The sequence below is a fragment of the Pseudophryne corroboree genome, chromosome 5, assembly GCF_028390025.1.
Source record: "Pseudophryne corroboree isolate aPseCor3 chromosome 5, aPseCor3.hap2, whole genome shotgun sequence".
NCBI classification, from domain to species: domain Eukaryota; kingdom Metazoa; phylum Chordata; class Amphibia; order Anura; family Myobatrachidae; genus Pseudophryne; species Pseudophryne corroboree.
Window position 1 is genome coordinate 618,329,316 of NC_086448.1, and position 24,201 is coordinate 618,353,516.

Below are 24,201 nucleotides of genomic sequence, written 5' to 3' on the forward strand. Positions count from 1 at the left end.
AATAAGGAGCCTCCCAAGAGTTCTGAAAGGAACAGTAGTAAAAGGAGAAGCTACAGTAGCGTATTCATTAGTGCGTTACAGGTTGAGTATCCCATATCCAAATATTCCGAAATACGGAATATTCCGAAATACAGTCTTTTTTGAGTGAGAGTGAGATAGTGAAACCTTTGTTTTTTGATGGCTCAATGTACACAAATTTTGTTTAATACACAAAGTTATTAAAAAATATTATATTAAATGACCGTCAGGCTGTGTGTATAAGGTGTATATGAAACATAAATGAATTGTGTGAATGTACACACTAGGGATGTGCACTTGAAATTTTTCGGGTTTTGTGTTTTGGTTTTGGGTTCGGTTCCGCGGCCGTGTTTTGGGTTCGACCGCGTTTTGGCAAAACCTCACCGAATTTTTTTTGTCGGATTCGGGTGTGTTTTGGATTCGGGTGTTTTTTTCAAAAAACCCTAAAAAACAGCTTAAATCATAGAATTTTGGGGTCATTTTGATCCCAAAGTATTATTAACCTCAAAAACCATAATTTCCACTCATTTTCAGTCTATTCTGAATACCTCACAATATTATTTTTAGTCCTAAAATTTGCACCGAGGTCGCTGGATGACTAAGCTAAGCGACCCTAGTGGCCGACACAAACACCTGGCCCATCTAGGAGTGGCACTGCAGTGTCACGCAGGATGGCCCTTCCAAAAAACACTCCCCAAACAGCACATGACGCAAAGAAAAAAAGAGGCGCAATGAGGTAGCTGTGTGAGTAAGCTAAGCGACCCTAGTGGCCGACACAAACACCTGGCCCATCTAGGAGTGGCACTGCAGTGTCACACAGGATGGCCCTTCCAAAAAACACTCCCCAAACAGCACATGACGCAAAGAAGAAAAAAAGAGGCGCAATGAGGTAGCTGTGTGAGTAAGATAAGCGACCCTAGTGGCCGACACAAACACCTGGCCCATCTAGGAGTGGCACTGCAGTGTCACGCAGGATGGCCCTTCCAAAAAACACTCCCCAAACAGCACATGACGCAAAGAAGAAAAAAAGAGGCGCAATGAGGTAGCTGTGTGAGTAAGATAAGCGACCCTAGTGGCCGACACAAACACCTGGCCTATCTAGGAGTGGCACTGCAGTGTCACGCAGGATGGCCCTTCCAAAAAACACTCCCCAAACAGCACATCACGCAAAGAAAAATGAAAGAAAAAAGAGGTGCAAGATGGAATTGTCCTTGGGCCCTCCCACCCACCCTTATGTTGTATAAACAGGACATGCACACTTTAACCAACCCATCATTTCAGTGACAGGGTCTGCCACACGACTGTGACTGAAATGACGGGTTGGTTTGGACCCCCACCGAAAAAGAAGCAAAATTAATCTCTCCTTGCACAAACTGGCTCTACAGAGGCAAGATGTCCACCTCATCATCATCCTCCGATATATCACCGTGTACATCCCGCTCCTCACAGATTATCAATTCGTCCCCACTGGAATCCACCATCTCAGCTCCCTGTGTACATTGTGGAGGCAATTGCTGCTGGTCAATGTCTCCACGGAGGAATTGATTATAATTCATTTTAATGAACATCATCTTCTCCACATTTTCTGGAAGTAACCTCGTACGCAGATTGCTGACAAGGTGAGAGGCGGCACTAAACACTCTTTCGGAGTACACACTTGTGGGAGGGCAACTTAGGTAGAATAAAGCCAGTTTGTGCAAGGGCCTCCAAATTGCCTCTTTTTCCTGCCAGTATAAGTACGGACTGTCTGACGTGCCTACTTGGATGCGGTCACTCATATAATCCTCCACCATTCTTTCAATGGTGAGAGAATCATATGCAGTGACAGTAGACGACATGTCCGTAATCGTTGTCAGGTCCTTCAGTCCGGGCCAGATGTCAGCATCAGCAGTCGCTCCAGACTGCCCTGCATCACCGCCAGCGGGTGGGACGTGGACTACCGTACTGTGTCTGCTGCTAATATAGACTGGATGATAATGAGATGAAATCAATATATATTATATCACACTAGTACTGCAGCCGGACAGGTAGATATATTTATTATGTAATGACTGATGACGGACCTGCTGGACACTGTCAGCTCAGCAGCACCGCAGACTGCTACAGTAAGCTACTATAGTAGTATGTATAAAGAAGAAAGAAAAAAAAAACCATGGGTAGGTGGTATACAATTATGGATGGACGAGCGACTGCCGACACAGAGGTAGCTACAGCTGTGGACTACCGTACTGTGTCTGCTGCTAATATAGACTGGATGATAATGAGATGAAATCAATATATATATATATAATATCACTAGTACTGCAGCCGGACAGGTAGATATATTTATTATGTAATGACTGATGACGGACCTGCTGGACACTGTCAGCTCAGCAGCACCGCAGACTGCTACAGTAAGCTACTATAGTAGTATGTATAAAGAAGAAAGAAAAAAAAAAACCACGGGTAGGTGGTATACAATTATGGATGGACGAGCGACTGCCGACACAGAGGTAGCTACAGCCGTGGACTACCGTACTGTGTCTGCTGCTAATATAGACTGGATGATAATGAGATGAAATCAAAATATATATATATAATATCACTAGTACTGCAGCCGGACAGGTAGATATATTTATTATGTAATGACTGATGACGGACCTGCTGGACACTGTCAGCTCAGCAGCACCGCAGACTGCTACAGTAAGCTACTATAGTAGTATGTATAAAGAAGAAAGAAAAAAAAAAACACGGGTAGGTGGTATACAATTATGGATGGACGAGCGACTGCCGACACAGAGGTAGCTACAGCCGTGGACTACCATACTGTGTCTGCTGCTAATATAGACTGGATGATAATGAGATGAAATCAATATATATATATATAATATCACTAGTACTGCAGCCGGACAGGTAGATATATTTATTATGTTATGACTGATGACGGACCTGCTGGACACTGTCAGCTCAGCAGCACCGCAGACTGCTACAGTAAGCTACTATAGTAGTATGTATAAAGAAGAAAGAAAAAAAAAAAACCACGGGTAGGTGGTATACAATTATGGATGGACGAGCGACTGCCGACACAGAGGTAGCTACAGCCGTGGACTACCGTACTGTGTCTGCTGCTAATATAGACTGGATGATAATGAGATGAAATCAATATATATATATATAATATCACTAGTACTGCAGCCGGACAGGTAGATATATTTATTATGTAATGACTGATGACGGACCTGCTGGACACTGTCAGCTCAGCAGCACCGCAGACTGCTACAGTAAGCTACTATAGTAGTATGTATAAAGAAGAAAAAAAAAAAAAAAACACGGGTAGGTGGTATACAATTATGGATGGACGAGCGACTGCCGACACAGAGGTAGCTACAGCCGTGGACTACCGTACTGTGTCTGCTGCTAATATAGACTGGATGATAATGAGATGAAATCAATATATATATATATATATATATAATATCACTAGTACTGCAGCCGGACAGGTAGATATATTTATTATGTAATGACTGATGACGGACCTGCTGGACACTGTCAGCTCAGCAGCACCGCAGACTGCTACAGTAAGCTACTATAGTAGTATGTATAAAGAAGAAAGAAAAAAAAAACCACGGGTAGGTGGTATACAATTATGGATGGACGAGCGACTGCCGACACAGAGGTAGCTACAGCCGTGGACTACCGTACTGTGTCTGCTGCTAATATAGACTGGATGATAATGAGATGAAATCAATATATATATATATATAATATCACTAGTACTGCAGCCGGACAGGTAGATATATTTATTATGTAATGACTGATGACGGACCTGCTGGACACTGTCAGCTCAGCAGCACCGCAGACTGCTACAGTAAGCTACTATAGTAGTATGTATAAAGAAGAAAGAAAAAAAAAACCACGGGTAGGTGGTATACAATTATGGATGGACGAGCGACTGCCGACACAGAGGTAGCTACAGCCGTGGACTACCGTACTGTGTCTGCTGCTAATATAGACTGGATGATAATGAGATGAAATCAATATATATATATATAATATCACTAGTACTGCAGCCGGACAGGTAGATATATTTATTATGTAATGACTGATGACGGACCTGCTGGACACTGTCAGCTCAGCAGCACCGCAGACTGCTACAGTAAGCTACTATAGTAGTATGTATAAAGAAGAAAAAAAAGAAAAAAAACCACGGGTAGGTGGTATACAATTATGGATGGACGAGCGACTGCCGACACAGAGGTAGCTACAGCCGTGGACTACCGTACTGTGTCTGCTGCTAATATAGACTGGATGATAATGAGATGAAATCAATATATATATATATAATATTACTAGTACTGCAGCCTGACAGGTAGATATATTTATTATGTAATGACTGATTACGGACCTGCTGGACACTGTCAGCTCAGCAGCACCGCAGACTGCTACAGTAAGCTACTATAGTAGTATGTATAAAGAAGAAAGAAAAAAAAAAAACCACGGGTAGGTGGTATACAATTATGGATGGACGAGCGACTGCCGACACAGAGGTAGCTACAGCCGTGGACTACCGTACTGTGTCTGCTGCTAATATAGACTGGATGATAATGAGATGAAATCAATATATATTATATCACACTAGTACTGCAGCCGGACAGGTAGATATATTTATTATGTAATGACTGATGACGGACCTGCTGGACACTGTCAGCTCAGCAGCACCGCAGACTGCTACAGTAAGCTACTATAGTAGTATGTATAAAGAAGAAAGAAAAAGAAAAAACCACGGGTAGGTGGTATACAATATTATATATATATTATATACAATTATATATATATATATATATATATATATATATATATATATTAAACTCACTGGTGGTGATTATTAAACTGGTGGTCAGGTCACTGGTCACACTATCAGCAACTTGCAAGTAGTACTCCTAAGCAGACAATCACAATATATATTATACTGGTGGTCAGTGTGGTCACAATGGCAGTGTGGCACTCTGGCAGCAAAAAGTGTGCACTGTACGTTATATGTACTCCTGAGTCCTGCTCTCAGACTCTAACTGCTCCCCACTGTGTCAGTGTCTCCCCCACAAGTCAGATAATACAGTCACACTATCACTTCAGCAAGTAACTACTAGTACTCCTCCTAATGCTCCCCAAAATTACTACTGTGTCTCTCTCTACTGTCTCACTCTCTTCTCTATAAACGGAGAGGACGCCAGCCACGTCCTCTCCCTATGAATCTCAATGCACGTGTGAAAATGGCAGCGACGCGCGGCTCCTTATATAGAATCCGAGTCTCGCGATAGAATCCGAGCCTCGCGAGAATCCGACAGCGGGATGATGACGTTCGGGCGCGCTCGGGTTAACCGAGCAAGGCGGGAAGATCCGAGTCGCTCGGCCCCGTGTAAAAAAAACTGAAGTTCGGGCGGGTTCGGATTCCGAGGAACCGAACCCGCTCATCCCTAGTACACACACTTTGTTTAATGCACAAAGTTATAAAAAATATTGTCTAAAATTACCTTCAGGCTGTGTGTATAAGGTGTATATGAAACATAAATGTATTCTGTGCTTAGACTCCCATCACCATGATATCCTATTATGGTATGCAATTATTCCAAAATACGGAAAACTCCGATATCCAAAATACTTCTGGTCCTAAGCATTTTGGATAAGGGATACTCAACCTGTAGTAACTTCCTGAGTGGAGAGGCGATGTCATTCAGTTAAAAGATACAGTGTGTGCTTTTGTGCACACGTAATCAATTAAAAATATATAGCCTTATATATTTAATTGGTGCTCTTAATAGAGTGTGGCAAGGATTGAGAGTAACACAATGCTAAACTAACAAACTAATTACTCTATTTAAGACAGGCATTCCTAACCTCAGTCCTCAAGGCACACTAACAGTGCAGTGATATCCAGGCTTTACCACGGATGGTTAACTCAAATACTGTAACTGAGGTACTAATTAAGGGGCCTATTCATGAAGCAGTAAATAGGGCGAAGTGAGCCAGTGGAGAAGTTGCCCATGGCAACCAATCAGCATTGATGTAACTTTTATAATTTGCATACTATACAATTGTAAGGAGCAGCTGATTGGTTACCATGGGCGACTTCTCCACAAGCTGACTTCTCCAATCTTATCACTGCTTTATGAATAGACATGAATGTACTATAAAATATCAGGTGGTCCATTTTGGTCACCCTGATAAAACGTCATGGACTGTCCAAATAAAATCTGTCTGTGGAATTACAATCTAATTTATTTTTCAGCTAAAAAGCAAGCTCATGTTTAGTATCAAACCCTTAGGGTTAGGGTTTATTATTATAAACCTGTCACTATGGGGCCTATTTATCACCACCGCATCCTTGGATGCGGATGACATGTGATAAAATCGCCCAAACTTGCGCTGCGATAATTGATTACATCGCAGGGATGTATCAATTATCGCATGCAGGGACGCTCTGTCCCTGCATGCGATAATTGATACATCCCTGCGATGCTCTGTCCCTACCATGACACACCGCATCATTGGGGTATTTTTCGTAAAAAATACTTAGATGTCCTGCTACGCATGCGCCACCCCCGCCGACATCGCCGCTACCACCGCCGCCCGGTCAACTTTCCCCGTCGTGACTACCACCACACGCTGCCGACCGCCCCACCAGCAGGTCAATATATCTACCAGTCCAGGGAGCCGGTCCACGCTGCTTCTGCTGAGCTGCCGGGCGCCGGATCCTGCGAGCTGCGTTGACCCCCGGTGCTGTAAAGTACGCTGTCGCTTTGCAGCGTCACTTTACTGCACCGGGGCCACATTGCAGCATATGGGAGACCCAGTGCACAGCAGAGCTCACTAGAGCAGCGGACACCGGCTCCCTCTACAGGTGAGAATGGGGTTTTTTAACGTTTTTTTAACGTTTTTTTTTTTCTTTGTACACTTTGATCAGCTTGTGTGTCAGTCGGACACACAGAGCTGATCTCTGGAGCTGGGTCCCACACAGCTTTCTCTGCTAGGGTAAAAGAAACTGGGCAAATGCCTGCCTATCGCAGTGCTGCCCTGTGATATTGCCACCCTGAGCTGGTGAGATTATCACCGGGCACACTGCGGTATTTTTTCACATTTTTTTCAAATTAAATTTGGCCACATCGCATTTCCCATTATAAGTATGAGGAATGCGATGAGGGTTACTAAAAAAAAAAGTGTATGAAAGGGGTTTGGAGCAGTTTTTCATGAAAACTGCTCAAAATGCCCTTTAATACATTCAGGTGATACTAAAATAATGTGAAAAGGGTGTGAAAACATAAATAAACATAATGTTAATAAATAGACCTCTTAATCTCTTTCCAAATGAGAAACATGTAAAAGCATTTAACATCAGCATATGTATATGGTTATATCATTGCCAGTATTACCAGTCAAATATATCCTATATAATAAAAGCTTAATGCTGTTCCTTATCCCTATGGAGATGGCGCCCGATGGAGTAATACAGACGCCTGCGCTGACATTACAGTTATGTTGTTCCGTCATTTTGAGAGGCTGGTAAGTAGTATATATATATTTGCTAAAACTACTTTTTATTCCCCTTATGACTGTCTATGAATTCTACAAGAACTAACTTAATTTATGTACCTACATTGTTATTACTCTGCCATAAAACTCACTGAACAGCAAAGATGCAATGACCAGGTGATGAGCTCACCATATGTTGTCTTTGGGAGAGAGCCAAGCTTTTTGTTTCATGGCTTGATGCTCGCAAAATGATGTGTCTGCCAAAAGTATGCTGTCACAGCAGCTTTGCAAGAGAGTTAACGACCTGGTGAACTGCAAGTGATATGAAAGGTGCTCAGTAGTAACAATTAATAACTTAGTGATATACACAACATTTTTAAGCAGTGAGTTGATTTGCAAATTGCATTTAGCACATTAACACACATCCGAGGTGACGGATGTTGTGCACTACCGAGTCTGCCACAATCAAATGTGGGACCAAATTATGATCTGAGGCATTCACATACACTTATTTTCTTTGATACCTGTGATATGGCATTTATGGATACCAACAGTGGGGAATTTCCCTTTAGACATGTGAGGCACGTGCCTAGGGGTGCCACTTGCTAGGCGTGTGGCCAGCATGCTCCCCTGCATAAGAGCCCTGCTAGGCCGATTTTAGTACTACTTATTTTCTTTTTATAGCAGCTGGTTGGATAATGTGTTGCAGTAGTCCAAGGCAACAGGACCTGCCCGACATGAAGGGGGCAATAAGTGCAAGTTGTGCCTAGGGGAGGCCTGACCCCTTCATTCGCCTCTGGTTACCAATAATGTATTTTGTGTATAGATTTTATGTCATTATTTTGGCACTTTTTATTATTTAGTATTTGACCTAGTTATTGACAAGTTTCAGTTGATATTTAAGATTTTAGGGCTGATTCTGAGCTTGTAGCAAAGCAAAGATTCTGAGTTTGTAGCCTTTTCTCCGCCATCCCACCTCCTTTGCTTTGCCTCTGCTAGACTTATTTGTTAGCACCCTTCCTGGCTCCTATCAAAGGGGCAAAGAGAAAGGGCAATTTGGTCAACAGAAGGAGTCATCAGGGAAAGGGAGAGAGATTATTTCTCATTGCTGCTATGTCCAAATATGCAGCAGTGATGCTGACTGCTTCCATCTCTGAATCGTCCACTTTGTCCACTCCAGTAAAATGCCCTGCACTCTAATGATCTCATTCCAATGGTAAAAGTGCTCTAGGTGTAACCTAATGATCCTGGAACCATCCAACCCTTTCACTGCTAAAGAGCACATGGATTTACTCAATTGTCACTTAACTGAAAACACTGCTGAGCAGAAAGGTTCTGTATATTTAAGTGACGTACGATCAAAAGACGTGGTATTATAAGATTCAGGGCCATAGAGAGGGGTGTGCAAGGGATGCCATTGCTCAGGGTGCAGGGCCCTGGGGGTGGCACTGTCGGTGCCCCACAGACTTTGATTCTGGCTAAGAGGGTGCCAGGAACAGCACTCTGCAGCCAGTAGCTGTGCTGCAATGCTGATCAAAGCACCCATAGGGCAGGCAACCCGCAGTGTGCAGAACCACCCAGAGCATCCAGTCAGCTCTCTACTTCTCTCTTGCATATCACAAGATCAAGATCAGGAACAACGAAAGGTGGCAGTGAGCCCTTCTCTGGCGCTATTAAGAGTGTCCTTAGGATCAGGACAATACTGTGGGTAACTACGGAGAGTAAGCAGGAAGATAGTACACATCACTGCCTTTCTTCCCCAAAGAGGCCTATTACTCCATCCACAGATGGCATTATATTCTGGAGGGGGAAACTGAAAGCTGATATGTATAGGGGAACATGTATGCAGTGATTAGGGAGACCGGGAATCATACTTTGCACTAATACCTGGGAGAGATGTATCATGCCTTGGGGAGTGATTACGTGGAGAAGTTGTCCAAAGCAGTCAATCAGCTTATTGAATTTATATAGCACAGTATGATTAGTTGCTTTGGGCAACTACTCCACTTTAGCTTTCTCCCCTAGGCTTGATACATCTACCCCTCTATATAAATAGATTGATGAAGTCTATGTGGAAGCAGATCTAAAAAGGGATTTTCTCTACATTATGAATAGAGCCCATAAAGAGGAGGAAAGACATTCCAAGTTTAGTTCACACCATAAAAAGGATATATTATATCTATGAGGATAAAATTGGTTTTATCTATGTAACCCCCTGTACCTTTTGTGCTGAGGATTGTGACAGTGGAGTGGTTAATACTAAGCCAGTAGTGCAGGGAGCAGCGTGGGGAAGGTTGCCATGGAGATGGGGTGTGAGCCAGGAGATTTAAGGCTGGTGGACAGTGACAGCAGGAGATGTGGCAGCTATCTCTGAGGTGTCTGGCCAGGAAAGATTCACCTGTCACCCCTATATTTGGTGAGAGAGAGAGAGATGAGGAGTCTGAGTGGTGCTAGCAGAGAGGCAGAGTGCTGTACCCAGAGGCTCTGAGATGAAAAGTGGCAGAGTCAGGCTACAACACAATACTGAGTAACAGGCCTGAACTGAGGTGAGAAATGAACCAACCAGTCTAAGAGGAGAGATGAGAATTAAGCTGGGTACATACTAGCAGGGCAGCATGGCCCTCACTGGCAGATGTCACTGACGACGCATCGGAGCATGCGTCGTCAGTGACATGGGTGGTAATTCAGACCTGATCGCTGCTGTGCGTTTTCACACAACGAGCGATCAGGCCTGAACTGTGCGTGCGTATGCACTGCAATGCACAGGCGCAACAGACCGCAGCGGCTGGTCAGTGACGGGTTCATGCAAAGGATCTGATCGCACGGGCATTCGCAAGGAGATTGACAGGAAGAGGGCGTTTGTGGGTGGCAACTGACCGTTTTCAAGGAGTGTCTGGAAAAACGCAGGCGTGTCCAAGCATTGGAAGGGAGGGTGTCTGACGTCAAATCCGGTCCCAGACAGGCTGAAGTGATCGCAGCGGCTGAGTAAGTCCTGGGCTGTGCAGAGACTGCACAAAATCAGTTTGTGCAGCTCTGCTACACATGCGATTGCACACTTGCACAGCTAAAATACACTCCCTCTGGAGGCGGTGACTATCCGATCGCAGGGCTGCAAAAAGCGTTGCCCAGCGATCAGGTCTGAATTAGGCCCCTGCTGCTGACACCCTTGACGATTTGAACAATGTGATGTTCTGAACCGCTGGAATCGGGCACATTGTTTAAATGATCGTCTAGTGTGTACCCGGCATTAGTGAGGATGCAATAATAGGCAATTAGTTAAGATGCAACAAAGAAAAAGTGTCAAAATGAAATTTGACAAGGAGATAAATAAAAACAAAATAAGAATAGAATTGGCGTGACAGAGATAACAACAGTGAGAAAAATTATCGTCACATACAGTATGTTTCAGCTCAGCTTTACAGACCTTCAGCAGAGATAGGTAATGCAATTAAAGGGGAATCCATTAGAGCGGACAAATACATCATAAAGTAACTATACAAGTATATTAGGTACAGAGCCGGATTAAGGCAGGGGCGACAGGGGCGGCCGTCACGGGGCCCCCACACATTAAGTGCCCCCATAAACTTTATTTTGAATTGCAGATGTCACCCTATTACTCTGGCCTGTCAGCAGGCATTAACTCAGCGGCTGGGAACCATGCTGGCGCTGCTGGCGGCAGGGACGGAGGAGACTCCAGGGCGGAGCGGACGGGCTTACTGCTTTCACTGTGCAGGAGTACCACTTTCACTGTGCAGTAGTACCACTTTCACTGTGCAGTAGTACCACTTTCACTGTGCAGGAGTACCACTTTCACTGTGCAGGAGTACCACTTTCACTGTGCAGGAGTACCACTTTCACTGTGCAAGAGTAACTCGTGGCTGCTGTTACTAAACAGCTGAGCTGCCGAGGTACTCCTGCACAGTGAAAGTGGGAGCAAAGCCATTGGTGCGCTGCCGCCAACGGGGTCTCCTGCCTCATAGCTACCATGTACCTTTACCCCGAGCAGTAAGCCCGTCCGCTCCACCCTGGGGTCTCCTCCGTCCTTGCCGCCAGCAGCGCCACCATGGTCCCCAGCCGCGGAGTTAATGCCTGCTGACAGGCCAGAGTAATAGGGTAAGGAGTGGGGCAGGGGCTGGTGGAGTCGCGGGGGTTGGGGGGGGCTGACTGCTAGCAGATGGTTGGTTTGGGGGCCCCCACAACCTACATTGCCCTGGGCCCCCATCAGCCTTAATCCGGCCCTGATTAGGGATATAGGTTACATCAGTGTGACCCCAGCCTGTCTCTTCTCTATCTGCTGTTCTGCTCCCCCCCTAGATCAGCCACTGTCTGCTCCCCTACTCTGTCCTGTTCCCTCTCTGACCAGATCACATCCCATACGTTAATGCAGTCCTGCTGTGTCCTCCTTGTCAGAGCCGGTTCTAGAACTTGTAGCGAATGTTTCCTTTTTTGCCCCTACCCCATCCAATTCAAAACAGGAACAGTGCATGGCAAAAGATAGGGTTGTAGATCCATGGGGAAGGGGCATGACCACAAAATAGTACCAGTTCAAATTACACCGCACAGTAGTGTCCGTTAGTCACATTACACCACTTAGTAGTATCTCTTATACACATTATGCCATGTGAGAGCCCCTTACACACATTGCACCAGGTAGAGCATCTTATATACATTGCTCCAGACAGCCCCTTATACACACTGCCCAGGTAGAGCCTCTTGTACACATTGCGCCAGGTAGTCCCTTATACACATTGCACCAGGTAGAGCCTCTTATACACATTTTGCCAGGTAGAACCTCTTTTCTCTGACGTCCTAAGTGGATGCTGGGGACTCTGTCAGGACCATGGGGATTAGCGGCTCCGCAGGAGACAGGGCACAAAACTAAAGCTTTAGGATCAGGTGGTGTGTACTGGCTCCTCCCCCTATGACCCTCCTCCAAACCTCAGTTAGGTTTTTGTGCCCGTCCGAGCAGGGTGCAATCTAGGTGGCTCTCTTAAGGAGCTGCTTAGAAAAAGTTTTTAGGTTTCTTATTTTCAGTGAGTCCTGCTGGCAACAGGCTCACTGCATCGAGGGACTTAGGGGAGAGAAGTTCAACTCACCTGCGTGCAGGATGGATTGGCTTCTTAGGCTACTGGACACCATTAGCTCCAGAGGGAGTCGGAACACAGGTCTCACCCTGGGGTTCGTCCCGGAGCCGCGCCGCCGACCCCCCTTGCAGATGCTGAAGATTGAAGGTCCAGAAACAGGCGGCAGAAGGCTTTTCAGTCTTCATGAAGGTAGCGCACAGCACTGCAGCTGTGCGCCATTGTTGTCACACACTTCACACCAACGGTCACGGAGGGTGCAGGGCGTTGCTGGGGGCGCCCTGGGCAGCAATGTATAATACCTTATTCTGGCTAAAAATACATCACATATAGCCCCTGGAGGCTATATGGATGTATTTAACCCCTGCCAGGTCTCAGAAAAACGGGAGAAGAAGCCCGCCGAAAAGGGGGCGGGGCCTATTCTCCTCAGCACACAGCGCCATTTTCCCTCACAGAAAGGCTGGTGGGAAGGCTCCCAGGCTCTCCCCTGCACTGCACTACAGAAACAGGGTTAAAACAGAGAGGGGGGGCACTTATTTGGCGATATGTATATATATATTAAAATGCTATAAGGGAAAAACACTTATATAAAGGTTGTCCCTGTATAATATAGCGTTTTTGGTGTGTGCTGGCAAACTCTCCCTCTGTCTCCCCAAAGGGCTAGTGGGGTCCTGTCCTCTATCAGAGCATTCCCTGTGTGTGTGATGTGTGTCGGTACTTGTGTGTCGACATGTATGAGGACGATGTTGGTGAGGAGGCGGAGCAATTGCCGGTAATGGTGATGTCACTCTCTAGGGAGTCGACACCGGAATGGATGGCTTATTTAAGGAATTACGTGATAATGTCAACACGCTGCAAGGTCGGTTGACGACATGAGACGGCCGGCAAACCAATTAGTACCTGTCTAGGCGTCTAAAACACCGTCAGGGGCGTTAAAACGTCCTTTTACCTCAGTCGGTCGACACAGACACAGACACGGACACTGACTCCAGTGTCGACGGTGAAGAAACAAACGTATTTTCCTTTAGGGCCACAGGTTACTTGTTAAGGGCAATTAAGGAGATGTTACATATTTCTGATACTACAAGTACCACAAAGAAGGGTATTATGTGGAGTGTGAAAAAAACTACATGTGGTTTTTCCTGAATCAGATAAATTAAATGAAGTGTGTGATGATGCGTGGGTTTCCCCCGATAGAAAATTATTGGCGGTATACCCTTTCCCGCCAGAAGTTATGGCGCGTTGGGAAACACACCTTAGGGTGGATAAGGCGCTCACACGCTTATAAAAACAAGTGGCGTTACCGTCTCCAGATACGGACGCCCTCAAGTAGCCAACTAATAGGAGGTTGGAAAATATCCTAAAAAGTATATACACACATACTGGTGTTATACTGCGACCAGCGATCGCCTCAGCCTGGATGGGCAGCGCTGGGGTGGCTTGGTCGGATTCCCTGACTGGAAATATTGATACCCTTGACAGGGACAGTATTTTATTGACTATAGAGCATTTAAAAGATGCATTTCTATATATGCGAAACTCTGGCATCAAGAGTAAGTGCGATGTCCATATCTGCCAGACGATGTTTATGGACACGACAGTGGTCAGGTGATGCAGATTCCAAACGGCACATGGAAGTATTGTCGTATAAAGGGGAGGAGTTATTTGGGGTCGGTCCATCGGACCTGGTGGCCACGGCAACAGCTAGAAAATCCACCTTTTTTACCCCAAGTCACATCTCAGCAGAAAAAGACATAGTCTTTTCAGCCTCAGTCCTTTCGTCCCCATAATATCTGCCCAGGGATAGAGGTAAGGGAAGAAGACTGCAGCAGGCAGCCCATTCCCAGGAACAGAAGCCTTCCACCGCTTCTGCCAAGTCCTCAGCATGACGCTGGGGCCGTACAAACAGGTGCGGTGGGGGGTCGTCTCAAGAGTTTCAGCACGCAGTGGGCTCACTCGCAAGTGGACCCCTGGATCCTACAAGTAGTATCCCAGGGGTACAGATTGGAAATTCGAGACGTCTCCCCCTCGCAGATTCCTGAAGTTTGCTTTACCAACGTCTACCTCCGACAGGGAGGCAGTATTGGAAACAATTCACAAGCTGTATTCCCAGCAGGTGATAATCAAAGTACCCCTCCTACAACAAGTAAAGGGGTATTATTCCACACTATATTGTGGTACTGAAGCCAGACGGCTCGGTGAGACCTATTCTAAATGGAGTCACTCAGAGCAGTGATAGCGAACCAGGAAGAAGGTGACTATATGGTGTCCCTGGACATCAAGGATGCTTACCTCCATGTCCAAATTTGCCCTTCTCACAAAGGGTACCTCAGGTTCGTGGTACAAAACTGTCACTATCAGTTTCAGATGCTGCCGTTTGGATTGTCCACGGCACCCCGGGTCTTTACCAAGGTAATGGCCGAAATGATGATTCTTCTTCAAAGAAAAGGCGTCTTAATTATCCCTTACTTGGACGATCTCCTGATAAGGGCAAGGTCCAGAGAACAGTTGGAGGTCTGAGTAGCACTATCTCAAGTAGTTCTACGACAGCACGGGTGGATTCTAAATATTCCAAATCGCAGCTGTCTCCGACGACACGTCTGCTGTCCCTAGGGATGATTCTGGACACAGTCCAGAAAAAGGTGTTTCTCCCGGAGGAGAAAGCCAGGGAGTTATCCGAGCTAGTCAGGAACCTCCAAAAACCAGGAAAAGTGTCAGTGCATCATTGCACAAGGGTCCTGGGAAAAATGGTGGCTTCTTACGAAGCGATTCCATTCGGCAGATTTCACGCAAGAACTTTTCAGTGGGATCTGCTGGACAAATGGTCCGGATCGCATCTTCAGATGCATCAGCGGATAACCCTGTCTCCAAGGACAAGGGTGTCTCTTCTGTGGTGGCTGCAGAGTGCTCATCTACTAAAGTGCCACAGTTATGCATTCAGGACTGGGTCCTGGTGACCACGGATTCCAGCTTGAAAGGCTGGGGAGCAGTCACACAGGGAAAAAATTTCCTGGGAGTGTGATCAAGTCTGGGGACTTCTCTCCGCATAAATATACTGGAGCTAAGAGCAATTTACAATGCTCTAAGCTTAGCAAGACCTCTGCTTCAAGGTCAGCCGGTATTGATCCAGTGGGACAACATCACGGCAGTCGCCCACGTAAACAGACAGGGCGGCACAAGAAGCAGGAGGACAATGGCAGAAACTGCAAGGATTCTTCGCTGGGTGGAAAATTATGTGATAGCACTGTCAGCAGTTTTCATTCCGGGAATGGACAACTGGGAAGCAGACTTCCTCAGCACGACCTCCACCCGGGAGAGTGGGGACTTCATCGAGAAGTTGTTTCCACATGATTGTGCACCGTTGGGAAAGACCAAAGGTGGACATGATGGCGTCCCGCCTGAACAAAAAACTGGACAGGTATTGCGCCAGGTCAAGAGACCCTCAGGAAATAGCTGTGGACATTCTGGTAACACCATGGGTGTACCAGTCGGTATATGTGTTCCCTCCTCTGCTTCTCATACCAAAGGTACTGATAATTATAAGACGTAGAGGAGTAAGAACTATACTCGTGGCTCTGGATGGGCCAAGAAGGACTTGGTACCCGGAACTTCATGAGATGCTCACAGAGGACTCAGGGCCTCTGCCGATAAGAAGGGACTTGCTTCAGCAAGTACCATGTCTGTTCCAAGACTTACCGCGGGTGCGTTTGACGGCATGGCGGTTGAACGCCGGATCCTAAGGGAAAAAAGGCATTCCGGAAGAGGTCATTCCTACCCTGGTCAAAGCCAGGAAGGAGGTGACCGCACAACATTATCACCACATGTGGCGAAAATATGTTGCGTGGTGTGAGGCCAGGAAGGCCCCACGAAGAAATTTCAACTCGGTCGATTCCTGCATTTCCTGCAAACAGGAGTGTCTATGGGCCTCAAATTGGGGTCCATTAAGGTTCAAATTTCGGCCCTGTCGATTTTCTTCCAGAAAGAATTGGCTTCAGTTCCTGAAGTCCAGAAATTTGACAAGGGAGTACTGCATATACAACCCCCTTTTGTGCCTCCAGTGGCACTGTGGGATCTCAACGTAGTCCTGGGATTCCTCAAATCACGTTGGTTTAAACAGCTCAAATCTGTGGATTTGAAATATCTCACATGGAAAGTGACCATGATGTTGGCCCTGGCCTCGGCCAGGCGAGTGTCAGAATTGGCGGCTTTGTCTCACAAAAGCCCATATCTGATTGTCCATTCGGACAGGGCAGAGCTGCGGACTCGTCCCCAGTTTCTCCCTAAGGTGGTGTCAGCGTTTCATCTGAACCAGCTTATTGTGGTACCTGCGGCTACTAGAGACTTGGAGGACTCCAAGTTGCTAGATGTTGTCAGGGCCCTGAAAATATAGATTTCCAGGACGGCTGGAGTCAGGAAAACTGACTTGCTGTTATCCTGTATGCACCCAAAAAACTGGGTGCTCTTGCTTCTAAGCAGACGATTGCTAGTTGAATGTGTAGTACAATTCAGCTTGCACATTCTGTGGCAGGACTGCCACAGCCAAAATATATAAATGCCCATTCCACAATGAAGGTGGGCTCATCTTGGGCGACTGCCCGAGGGGTCTCGGCTTTACAACTTTGCCGAGCTGCTACTTGGTCAGGGGCACACCCTGGCTGAGGAGGACCTGGAGTTCTCTCACTCGGTGCTGCAGAGTCATCCGCACTCTCCCGCCCGTTTGGGAGCTTTGGTATAATCCCCATGGTCCTGACGGAGTCCCCAGCATCCACTTAGGACGTCAGAGAAAATAAGATTTTACTTACCGATAAATCTATTTCTCGTAGTCCGTAGTGGATGCTGGGCGCCCATCCCAAGTGCGGATTGTCTGCAATACTTGTACATAGTTGTTGTTACAAAAAAATCGGGTTGTTATTGTTGTGAGCCGTCTGTTCAGAGGCTCCTACGTTTGTCATACTGTTAACTGGGTTCAGATCACAAGTTATACGGTGTGATTGGTGTGGCTGGTATGAGTCTTACCCGGGATTCAATATCCTTCCTTATTGTGTACGCTCGTCCGGGCACAGTATCCTAACTGAGGTTTGGAGGAGGGTCATAGGGGGAGGAGCCAGTACACACCACCTGATCCTAAAGCTTTAGTTTTGTGCCCTGTCTCCTGCGGAGCCGCTAATCCCCATGGTCCTGACGGAGTCCCCAGCATCCACTACGGACTACGAGAAATAGATTTATCGGTAAGTAAAATCTTATTATACACATTGGGCCTGGTAGCCCCTTATACACATTGCACCAGGTAGAGCATCTTATATACATTGCTCCAAGTAGCACCTTATACACACTGCCCCAGGTAGAGCCTCTTGTACACGCACCAGGTAGCCCCTTATACACATTACACCATGTAGAGCCTCTCATACACATTGCACCAGGTAACCCCTTATACACATTGCACCAGCATGGGGTGGAATTGAATAGCGCGTGAGATGGGAGTGGTATAGATGGACTGCGGCTAACAGGGGGAGCAAGCAGTGGGAGGCAGAGTGCAGTCAGCCTGGTGCAGGCAGCGGGTGGGTGCATTTAATTTGGATGTGCTGGTGGGGTGACTGTGGTCCTTGGCGCCCGCCCTGATAGCCCGCACCTAAAACCTGTACTGCTTCTTTTGTAATGGAGGAAATCTTTTCTGTGTGCAGAATGGATTTTTTCCTCCTGCTCAGGACCCCTGGGATTGATGTTGCGGTCTGTGTTCAACAGCATCACTCTCAAAATTGTGCCCCACAATGTCATTCAAATGGTGCTCTAAACCAAGAGGTCAAGGAGGGGAACATGGTTCCCCAGCGAGCACAAATATGGTGATCTCTGCATGTGCAGAATTCATCTGCAGCAGTGGGGAGTGCATTGCTGTGCCCAGGGGCCTACACTGCTGTTAAGACGGTTCTGTGTTACGGTGGCTGCGGGAGAGGAGATTATGGTTAGGTTGAGGGAAGGGGGGGATGTGCTTAGGCTGTGGGAGGGGAAGGTTAATGTTAGACTGTGGGAGTAGATGTTTATGGGAAGGCTACAGGAGGGAAGCTTTATTGTTAGGCTGTGGCAGGGGAGGATAAGGGTTAGGCTGCAGGAATGGCGGGTTATTGTTAGGCTGCAGGAGGGAGAGTTAAGTTTAAGCTGCGGGAGGGGAGTGCTATGGTTAGACTGTGGGAGCCGAAGGTTAAGGCTAGGCTGGGAGAAGAGAGTTATGGTAAGGTTACAGGAGGGGAGAGTACTAGAAGGAGGGTTAGGGGGTTCACTACGATATGCTGGCGGTCGGGCTCCCGGCAACCAGCATACCGGTGCCGGGAGCCCGACTGCCGGCTTACCGACAGTGTGGCGAGCGCAAATAAGCCCCTTGCGGACTCGCCGCGCTCGCCACGCTACGGGCACGGTGGCGCGCTATGCGCACCACGCTATTTTATTCTCACTCCAGGGGGGTCGTGGACCCCCACGACGGAGAATAAGTGTCGGTATGCCGGCTGTCAGGATCCCGGCGCCGGTATACTGTGCGCCGGGATCCCGTCAGTTGGCATACTGAAGACCACCCGGGTTAGGATAGGGGTAGCTTAGATCGCGAGAACTCTGGATCAGTTGAACGTTAAATCCAGAAGGCACTGCTGCATCACCACGTAGTAATCACCATACAGCTAGGACACTCTAATCATGTCGCTATCTCATAAGTGTCAGCTTGACAAATGTTGACATGGTCAATGTCATCATGCTAAGCATATCGACATTACGACCATGTCAACATATAACGTATTCATTCCACCCATTAGTAGTGCTAACCTTTGCTTAGCCACATATCCTGTTTTCTTGCTCCACAATGCCATGCCCTTTTGTGGAAATCTATGTGCCTCTGTCCATATTAAAAAACACAGCACCACTAAAGGAGATTTTGTGCTTCCTAAATCTCTCCAGTGTGTGCAGGCAAATATTTAAGCTATAAAATGTTTTTGTTTCACAAAATTAAATTCAAACAAGGAGAGGCATTTACTCTTCAATGTGACTTTTATAAACTAATGAAAGGTCTGAAGAACGTCTGATCAATCAACAATTTGCAGCAAATAAGTGCAGAACCCGGCTTCAAAATGAACAGTGTTTCCAAATCTGCTCTAAGTCTGGTGATAAATAGACAAACTGAAAGGATGTAAAATCTATATGGCTTTTCCCAGTGTCAATATTGCAATTTGTTCTCTGCGCACGTAGTAAAGCAAATTCTCAATGCTGCATTATTCCTCTTGCAAATACAGTATTTTACTAAATTATACAAATTCAGGGGGGGCTCAGTTGTTCTTCTGATCGGGCACGAGTGGAGCAGGCGCCCATACTTCTGCTTATCACCTTCTGAAGTGGCGAGCATAAATGTGTGAAAAGTTCATGGTTCATGGTCGCCCAAACAGCTCGTACATGGCTAAACCTGGCGTAATAATTAATGGGTGTCCAAAACAATTTAATTGCTCCTTCGGATGCACATTAAATATCTCCATGCTCAAAACAGTTGAATTACTGACGTAGAGTTTGTGTTTACAGTCCAGTAAAATCTTCAATAAGTGTTTGTGGTTATTTGATTTAAAATTAAATCATTGGTTTGATAGTTTGTGGGGATTAAATAATTGTGCATCTTTCCTACCCTTAGCTAACAACTGTCACAGTGCATGCACAAAACATTTTAGTCAATAATCATTCTATTAATTCACTCACTGATACAGAACTACCAATCAGTCGGACATGCCAAATCGTCCAACAAGTCTGCCGATTAATATCTTAAGGTTAAAAGTTGGCTGCATTGGGCAGTGTATGCACTGCCACGGCCGACTGACAGACATTACCCCTGTTCCTTGAAAGAGGAGGAATGGGGTAATGTCTCCTCCCCAGGGAGGAAACCAAATATATGCCCAGCATATGAAAGATTTAGACTTCAAGAGGGGTGTGTACAAAACCAAATTTAAATTGCATTACTGGCAATTCTGGCAAATGCCAGAAGGACTGTTGGCCAGATGGGCTGGTCCAGCCGAGCAGCAGATACGCCCCCCGGCTGTCTGTTCAGTGGGTGGGGTTTCTGGTAAATGCAGCTGCGTTGTGACATGATGACTTCACGTTGCACAGCTATGTATTGTATTTGGTGAGATGAGACACACTGGCGCAGGAGCTGAGGACTTGCTGACAGCATTACAGCTTTCCCAGCATGGGAGACATCAGGTCCGGGTGTTGGTAAGTTTCAGATTCATATGCGAGCAGCTATTTTCTGGGTTTATGTAGAACTAATTTTCGCATTTTACACTATGCAAGCGAGACCTCATCTTTGTAGGGGGGGGGGGCTTTTCTAGACAAACCAGAGGTCTATGTACTGTCAGTTCTGGGCTGTCCTTCTACTTCATACATTGTTTAGCTGGGTATTATATCTATAAAATGTTAATTATGGAGATTAGAAGAAGAGTCATTTTCATAATCTCAGATAATTTGATCATGTCTTGGAAGTGTTACCACTCTCGAGGTTCCTTCTAATTTCTTTAGTGCTTTGCGTAGGTGTGAATATTTCTCTGTATGCTATTGCATAAGCTGCACATACTATATGGACTTACTCTGCTGATATCAGGAGGTGCCAGATTGAAAGAGTTAGTGTGGAGCAGTGCAGATTGTTATAAAACAGGTACACTAATGCTAACAGAGCTCCTGTTTGCTATGCATCAGGGCCAGACTGGCCATCTGGCACTTTGGGCAAATGCCAAAAGGGCTGATGGCCTAATAAGCTAAAAGTCTGGCCAAGCAACTCTCAGCTGCCCAGCATATGTGAGCCATGACCACGCCCCTGATAGCTGTGACCATGCCCCGTTGTTGTGTGCACACAACCACTAGTGCCAGGGCTGTTTTAGAGCTTCAGTCTGTCCCTGCTATGCACTGTATGGCATAATGTACAAGGGGAATTACTATGCGTGGCATAATGTGTAAGAGGTATTTCTGTGTAGCATAATGTGTAAGAGACATTGCTATAATGTGTAGAATGTGTAGATTGTATAATATAATGTGGACATTGTATAATGTGTAGAAGGGGCACTAATGCTGTGTGGCATAATATGCATATGGGGCACTACTACTGTGTGCCATAATGTGCATAAGGGGCACTACTACTATGTGGCATAATATGCATGAGGGCAATACTACTCTGTGGCATAAAGTGTAAGGGGCATTATTGTGTGGCATAACATGAATAAGGGGCACTAGTGTGTTACATAATATGAATAAAGGACATTACTGTGTGGCATAACATGAATAGAGGACACTAGTGTGTGACATAACATGAATAAGGGGCATTACTGTGTGGCATAATGTGTGAAGTAACGTGAACTACCCCTTTGGCACGCGCGGTTTTCCCAATTCAAATTAGAGATGAGCGGGTTCGGTTCCTCGGAATCCGAATCCCCCCGAACTTCAGCCTTTTTACACGGGTCCGAGGCAGACTCGGATCTTCCCGCCTTGTTCGGCTAACCCGAGCGCGCCCGAACGTCATCATCCCGCTGTCGGATTCTCGCGAGGCTCGTATTCTATCGCGAGACTCGGATTCTATATAAGGAGCCGCGCGTCGCCGCCATTTTCACACGTGCATTGAGATTGATAGGGAGAGGACGTGGCTGGCGTCCTCTCCGTTAGTAGATAGAGACACTTGAGTTGATTACTTAGTAATTTTGGGGAGCATTAGGAGTACTCAGAGTGCAGAGTTTTGCTGATAGTTAGTTACTAGTGACTGACCACTTTATTATTTAATATAATCCGTTCTCTGCCTGAAAAAAACCGATACACAGTCACATACCATATCTGTGCTCAGCCTCAGTGTGCTGCATGATAATATCATCTATGTATATCTGACTGTGCTGAGTGCTCACTGCTCACACAGCTGAATTGTGGGGGAGACTGAGGTGCAGTTATAGCAGGAGTACAGTGCACACTTTTGCTGCCAGTGTGACTGACCAGTGACCACCAGTATATTGTCTGCCTGAAAAAGTTAAACACTCCTGTTGTGTTTTTTTTTTATTCTATAAACGCATTCTGCTGACAGTGTCCAGCAGGTCCGTCATTCATTATATTATATAAATATTTACCTGCAGTAGTGTTATATTTTTTTTGTTCATCTCTATCATCTTTATCATCTCTATATTAGCAGACGCAGTACGGTAGTCCATGGCTGTGGCTACCTCTGTTTCGTCAGTGCTCGTCCATAATTGTATACCTACCTGTGGTGGGGTTTTTTTTTCTATCTTCTTCATACTAGTAGTTTAGGAGTCTGCTGACAGTGTCCAGCAGGTCCGTCATTATATTATATATACCTGCAGTAGTGATATATATATATTTTTTATATCATTATCTCTATACTAGCAGACGCAGTACGGTAGTCCACGGCTGTGGCTACCTCTGTGTCGTCAGTGCTCGTCCATAATTGTATACCTACCTGTGGTGGGGTTTTTTTTTCTATCTTCTTCATACTAGTAGTTTAGGAGTCTGCTGACAGTGTCCAGCAGGTCCGTCATTATATTATATATACCTGCAGTAGTGATATATATATATTTTTTTATATCATTATCATCTCTATACTAGCAGACGCAGTACGGTAGTCCACGGCTGTAGCTACCTCTGTGTCGTCAGTAACTCGTCATCCATAAGTATACTAGTATCCATCCATCTCCATTGTTTACCTGAGGTGCCTTTTAGTTGTGCCTATTAAAATATGGAGAACAAAAATGTTGAGGTTCCAAAAATAGGGAAAGATCAAGATCCACTTCCACCTCGTGCTGAAGCTGCTGCCACTAGTCATGGCCGAGACGATGAAATTCCATCAACGTCGTCTGCCAAGTCCGATGCCCAATATCATAGTACAGAGCATGTAAAGTCCAAAACACAAAATATCAGTAAAAAAAAGGACTCAAAAATCTAAAATAAAATCGTCGGAGGAGAAGCGTAAACTTGCCAATATGCCATTTACCACACGGAGTGGCAAGGAACGGCTGAGGCCCTGGCCTATGTTCATGGCTAGTGGTTCAGCTTCACATGAGGATGGAAGCACTCAGCCTCTCGCTAGAAAAATGAAAAGACTTAAGCTGGCAAAAGCACAGCAAAGAACTGTGCGTTCTTCGAAATCACAAATCCACAAGGAGAGTCCAATTGTGTCGGTAGCGATGCCTGACCTTCCAAACACTGGACGTGAAGAGCATGCGCCTTCCACCATTTGCACGCCCCCTGCAAGTGCTGGAAGGAGCACCCGCAGTCCAGTTCCTGATAGTCAGATTGAAGATGTCAGTGTTGAAGTACACCAGGATGAGGAGGATATGGGTGTTGCTGGCGCTGGGGAGGAAATTGACAAGGAGGATTCTGATGGTGAGGTGGTTTGTTTAAGTCAGGCACCCGGGGAGACACCTGTTGACCGTGGGAGGAATATGGCCATTGACATGCCTGGTGAAAATACCAAAAAAATCAGCTCTTCGGTGTGGACGTATTTCAACAGAAATGCGGACAACAGGTGTCAAGCCGTGTGTTGCCTTTGTCAAGCTGTAATAAGTAGGGGTAAGGACGTTAACCACCTCGG

The 24,201-nt window shown here is 46.0% G+C and overlaps 1 protein-coding gene across 3 annotated transcripts in view; it reads left to right on the top strand.

Annotated features, from left to right (window-relative positions):
• DLGAP1 (DLG associated protein 1) overlaps positions 1 to 24,201 on the top strand; it is a 1,173,524-nt gene that overhangs the window by 56,413 nt on the left and 1,092,910 nt on the right. Inside the window, exon 1 of one of the 3 annotated variants that reach the window (XM_063923537.1) lies at positions 9,851 to 10,070. The exons of the other annotated variants lie outside the window; for them this stretch is intronic. The gene's annotated coding sequence lies outside the window, so the exon portion shown is untranslated. Of the gene's footprint in view, positions 1 to 9,850; positions 10,071 to 24,201 lie in introns of those variants that run through there. 3 annotated transcript variants of the gene reach the window in all.